This window comes from Rattus norvegicus, chromosome 13 (assembly GCF_036323735.1).
Source record: "Rattus norvegicus strain BN/NHsdMcwi chromosome 13, GRCr8, whole genome shotgun sequence".
In the NCBI taxonomy this organism is placed as follows: Eukaryota; Metazoa; Chordata; class Mammalia; order Rodentia; family Muridae; genus Rattus; species Rattus norvegicus.
The window spans coordinates 62,875,074-62,881,020 of NC_086031.1; the positions used below are offsets into that span (position 1 = coordinate 62,875,074).

The window sequence follows — 5,947 nt, forward strand, 5'->3', positions numbered from 1 at the left end:
GTTATATCTGCTTTTTGAGTTCTCATTTTGTTAATTTGGATACTGTCTCTGTGCTCTCTGGCTAGTCTGGCTAAGGGTTTATCTATCTTGTTGATTTTCTCAAAAAGCCAATTCCTTATTTTGTTGATTCTTTGTATATTTCTTTTTGTACCTACTTGGTTGTTTTCAGTCCTGAATTTTACTATTTACTGTTGTCTAATCCTCTTTACTGTATTTATTTCTTTTTGTTCTAGAGCTTTCAGGTGTGCTGTCTAGCTGCTAGTTTATGCTCTCTCTAGTTTCTCCAGTTTTCACTATGCTCAAGGATATGTAAGGTTGGTATAGTTAGAAAAAGAAAGAAAGAAAGAAAAGGCCAATGATAAAAAAAATCTACATGTGACTACAATGCAATCCCCACCAAAATTCCCAGCCAACACTTTATAGACATTGAAAGGACAATAATCAACTTTATATAAACAAAACAATAAAGATAAACAATCTTGTATATGTAAAAGAACTTCCAGAATCTCACATCCCTGATTTTAAGCTATACTACTTAGCTATATTGATAAAAACTGCGTAGTATTGCCCTGAGAACAGAAAGGATGATTAATCTTATGAAATCTAAGACTCAGACACATATTCACACACGTATGGACTTCTGATTTTTGATAAAGGAGCCAGAAATATACAGTAAAGAAACAAAGAATAAAAGCTTCTTCAACAAATGATACTGTATGTAGGCATGTAGCAGTATGTAAATACATCCATATCTACCATGTGCATAAAACTTAAGTCCCAATAAACCCAGACCTCAATATAAAAGAAGAAACACTGAAGCTGGTAGAAGAGAAAGTGGAGAATAAACTTGAACATAGAAGTCAAATTCCTTAGCAGATTACCAGTAACATAAGCACAAGAATAAAATTAATGGAGTCTCATCAAATTGAAAAGATTCTATAAGGCAAAGGGCACCACCAATAGAATAACATGCCAGCCTAGAGAATTGGAAGTATTTTTTTATCAATTCCACATGTGACAGAGGGCTAACATCCAAATTATATAAGAAATTCAATACACTAGACATCAATATATTAAATATCATGAATTTATAGGCCAACAAAAGGACCTAGGAATCATATCATGTAACAATTCAGATATTTGTTATTTTTGTTGTTTCATTCCTACTTACTTAAAGCTGTACAAAATGAAAACTTTCCTCTAATGTATAAAAAAAGAAATAAGAATATAAAGAGTTCAGGCTTAGGATAATTACATAATTAATTATTAATAGAGGTCATCAAACTACTAAAAGATTTCTGAATTAGTTCTCAATCTTTATAATAAGCAAATAACAAACAGAACAGTGTACTGGTTAGCTCTGGTTACAAGAATCTTCTTAAGTAAAATTAAACTGATTATCATATTTCTCAGCAGAGACAGAAAATACTATTTAAAACATATGATTAGGTAACTTTGAAATGATACAGATACTGTATCCTTTGAAATTATTAAACTTTGAAAGGCAGTTCCTATGCTGCCAATAGTGTGAATATAGTGATCTATATTCTGAAGGGTCAATGTACCAAAGACAAGTATCTGGGATCAAAGACAAGAGGGAAAGGATATTGTTATTCCATTTCTATTTCTGGTGTTAGATTTAAGACAGAAAGAAAAGAACAGAATACAGCAACACACTGTATGCCTTCAATAAAACATTTCTCAAGAGAGATGTTGCCAAGTAGATTCAATGCTGAAAGAAATAAAGAGGGAAAGGTAGGTTAACAATATAATGCAATTTAATTATATCTGTGGTTGGTGTGTGAAATTTAGAAGCAAATGTGTGGATTAGATAAGAATATGCACAGAACCCCATAGAAATGGGTTGGCAGACTCTGTAAGTATTGAGATTTCTAGTGATGATAGAACAGCTATTGGAGTGGCGAGCCATACTCTCTGGATAGTTTCCTAATGCAATTGGGGTACTTTGGGCTAGAACTTTGTGCCTATAGGTCATTAGAAAGGTGCCAATAGTTCTCTACTCCTCTCTACTTGCTTCCGGGAAGGCAGTACAGTGAAAGATGAACAGTTTAAAACTCTAATCTCCACACTTCTTGGTGATGACTTAGAGACAACTGTTTCTAGAGTTGTTCAGCATCATGGGACTGATTTTTGCACCTCTCCAGACTCTGAACAGAATGATATCAGTTGTGCCTAGGACATAATAAGAATCAAGACCCCATATGAACAACAGTGCCAACCAACCAGAGCTTCCAGGGACTAAGCCACTACCCAAAGACTATACATGGACTGACCCTTGGCTCCAACCTCATATTTAGCAATGAATAGTCTAGTAAGATCACCAGTGGAAGGGGAAGCCCTTGGTCCTGCCAAGACTAAACCCACAGTGAACATGATTTTGGGGTGAGAGCGGTAATGGGGGGAGGACGGGAAGGGGAACACCCATATCGAAGGGGAGGGGGAGGGGCTAGGGGGATGTTGGCCTGGAAACCGGGAAGGGGAATAACAATCGAAATGTTAATAAGAAATACTCAAGTTAATAAATATGGAAAAAAAGAATAGCATTCATTATACCTGTGTATTTTTTGATAATGTGCTAATTTGGGTATATTTATTTATCTATTTAATGAGACATGGCTCACTTATTACTAAGCTGCCCTGGATTTATCCTGTAAGCCAGGCGATCCTGGACTTTTTAGGAGCTGATTAAACTCAGTATTTGAGAATATACGCTTGAGCCAATATACACGGCTTAAATCTAATATTAAGAAAGTAATTATATAATTAATGCCTGTGCTTATTAACAAAGATAATATAAGTTTATTTAAAAGGAAAATCATGTTTATGATTATATACGTATTTTCACATCACTGTTTTTCCTGAACTTTTATTTCCTATTTTTCTTTTTATTTAAACTAACATTTTATTGGTTCTTTGTGAATTTCACATCATCCATCCATTCCTATTTGACTCTTCTCCACTCACTTCATACCCACCCCCCCACCCTTTCAAACCAGAGTGTTGTAGCCAGTGAGGGACATGACAAGTACTCCTATTCTCATGACCTTGTTCTCTCACCTGCCATGGATGGCAAGGGACTAGGGATAGGAGGAGGGCATCTTTTCCTCATCCAAAACCACTGCCCAGCAGACAATACTTCCACATTCATGTCCTCAGGGCTAGGTTACCCATACCTCTGCCATTAAGGTCAGTTCTGTTATGCTACACAGGTGAGGTCCAGTGTCTGGTCTTCTGAGTGCTGTGTCAGGGGAAAGGTTCTCCTGCCTGCTGTAGGTAGCAGTGGGTAAAAGGTGGGGATCACCTCTCCTTTGTCCATTTCACCATATAGCAGACAAGTTCCAGGATGAGCTCTTACATGCCCATGCCCTCTGTCCTACCAGGCTACCAGAGTCAGCTATACTGTGTTTTCTAGTCACAGTAGTCTCTGGTTGGCTCATGGTCCTGGGAACCATTAAGAGTCTTTGTAAAACACACTCTCCTGAGTGCTACAGCTGATGGTAGGCAAGATCCACTCTTCTACTCTCCTGTCCCCAGGGCCAGGTCTCCTACCTGCTGCATGCAGTGAATAGTGCAGGAAGAGTAGGGTATCTCTCCTGTATCTACTTCACCTTCACAATAGATGAGTATTAGAGCCAGGTCTCCCAATCTCTTATCCTTCGGCACTGGCTTTCCCACAACTCCACACAGTTCTGGAGCTGGGTAAGGACAGGGTCAACTCTCTTGCTCTCTTTGTCCCAGGGAGAGTTCTTTTAGTTTCTGGATGATTCATCTTCCTGGCAGCCATAAGAGCTTTTGTAGCAAAAGACTGGTGGTTGTCTCAGGTTTGCTTTCCTTAGGTAATGCTAGGCTACTAATCATTTAGCTGTTCATAGGACAGAACACTTGAGTTTAGACATAGTATCTCTCCTCTCTGCTGCCGATTGATGCATATGTGACACAATAGACACATTTGCAATGCTTCTAGGGACAAATTCATGATTTTTATTTTCTTCTTTATTCTACTCCTAAAGTCTCCCTTCTTTTTCTTTTTGATTTCAAATTAAAATGTTGTTTCTTAGCCAATTAATTTCACACCTCAAAATGACTCAATAATTAATAGTAATAGTAATAGCTATGATAAAATAAGTAAGCCTTCTTACACATAAGAAACTAAGAAATACTTTGTACACCAAGACAGACAGCAATAGAAGTTGAGTTAATGATAAACAACTTCATATATTAACATTTAGCTATCTACTATCTTTAAAAAAAAAAACTAGTATCTTACTTTAAGTGAAGAGAAAAATAAAAAGGAAAGAGAGGAAAAATGAATAAAACTAATTTTTCGGAATCCTAATAAGTTTGAGAGTTCAAGATGACTAATAATGCTTTTACACATAAAATATTCTGCACAATAAAATTTAAATAAATTATATCTTACCAATTAATTAGTGTTCTCCAGTGTTCCAACATGGAGAGGGCTAAACTAATAAACAGAAAATTTTAAGGCATAATTATTGTCCCTTCCTACTGTGAAAAGCAATTCTCATTTTCTGGTCTGTAAATATGTGGAAGGAAAAATAAGATGCAACTCCACTAAAAGTAAATGTTCATTAGAGGGAGGAAAAATATAACATGAATATTTTAGATGAACCTAACTGACAGTGCCTTGTCCAGCTAATGATTTACAGAAGCATGCTGGAAACTTGTAGCTGCTTTCTCAGAATACCCTAAAAAGTTAACGTTAGTATATAGAGTGGATTTTGTTTATTGCATTGCAATTTTAATCCAGTTGTCTTCTCCCTGCATGATGCTGCCTATAGCAGGTGTTATGCCACAATTAATGCAACTAATAATGACCATTAAGTAAGAATTTAGTAGGTGCAGGCACTTTACATGGATAATCTAATTTAATTTAATCACCACATCAAGCTACTTTTATTAGAACTACATAAGTGAGAAAGAAAAGAACCGTGGCTGACTACCAGAGACTTTGCCCCCACAAGCTGTTTGGCATCAGACTCTCCAGTTCTAGGATCATTAGGGTCGGAAAGAGGTCATTGAATGCTTTAGATTCGACAGAGTATTTCCTGTTGTGCTTTCTGCCTTCTCCATTCAAAGCATCGTGAAATGGAATATGTGTTACTCCCAAAAGCTACTTTACCATTAAACTTTATAGTACATTTCATTATGCTAATATGCCATGATTTAAAAAATGTGCATATGTTCAATATTTTTCACAGATATGTGCTTCATTAGTTGGGTGTATGAAAAATATGTATACATAAATGTGTGTAACACTAATCGAAGATAACAAGGTTAAACATTGAAAGAGAGCAAGGGGCAGGGGTATATGGCAGGGTTTGAAAGGAAAGAAAGGAAACAATGATGTAATTATATTCTTATCTCAAAAATTAAAATTAAAATGTATTTTAATACAGTTGGTTGTGGAAGAAGATGACAGTAAACTCAGTGCTTGGGAAATAGAGACAGATCAGAGTTCAAGCCCAGACTTCAATGCAAAGAATTCTAAAACCAAACTGGGATAACTGAGAAAATTACTGACAACAAAACAAAACAAGTGAAAAAGAGAATAAACACATTATAAAACCTTAACAATGTTTAAATTACTATTTTTAATTGTTATATATACATATATTAAACATGCAAAGCACAATGTTCACGATATAAAACTTCTAAAGTTTCATTTGTTCTATCTATCTATCTATCTATCTATCTATCTATCTATCTATCTATCTATCTATCTATCTAATTTGCTCAGGTTGGCAGCAGTAAGTTTTACCTGATGGGCAATCTTGCAGATATCCAGTTAAAGGCCATATATAGTATGGGAATCTCATTTGAGGTAAATTCACTAAAATTCTCTTTAATAATAAACTTGGGATTCTAAGAAATAAAACAAATTATATGATTCTGAAATAAATAA

At 35.5% G+C, this 5,947-nt stretch overlaps 1 non-coding gene across 1 annotated transcript; it reads right to left on the minus strand.

The window, feature by feature from the left end:
- Window positions 1-3,859: 3,859 nt before the first annotated feature.
- Window positions 3,860-3,992, minus strand: LOC120096405 (small nucleolar RNA SNORA17). The gene has a single exon (XR_005492832.1). It is a non-coding gene; the product is annotated as a small nucleolar RNA SNORA17 (small nucleolar RNA).
- Between the last annotated feature and the right edge of the window lie 1,955 nt (window positions 3,993-5,947).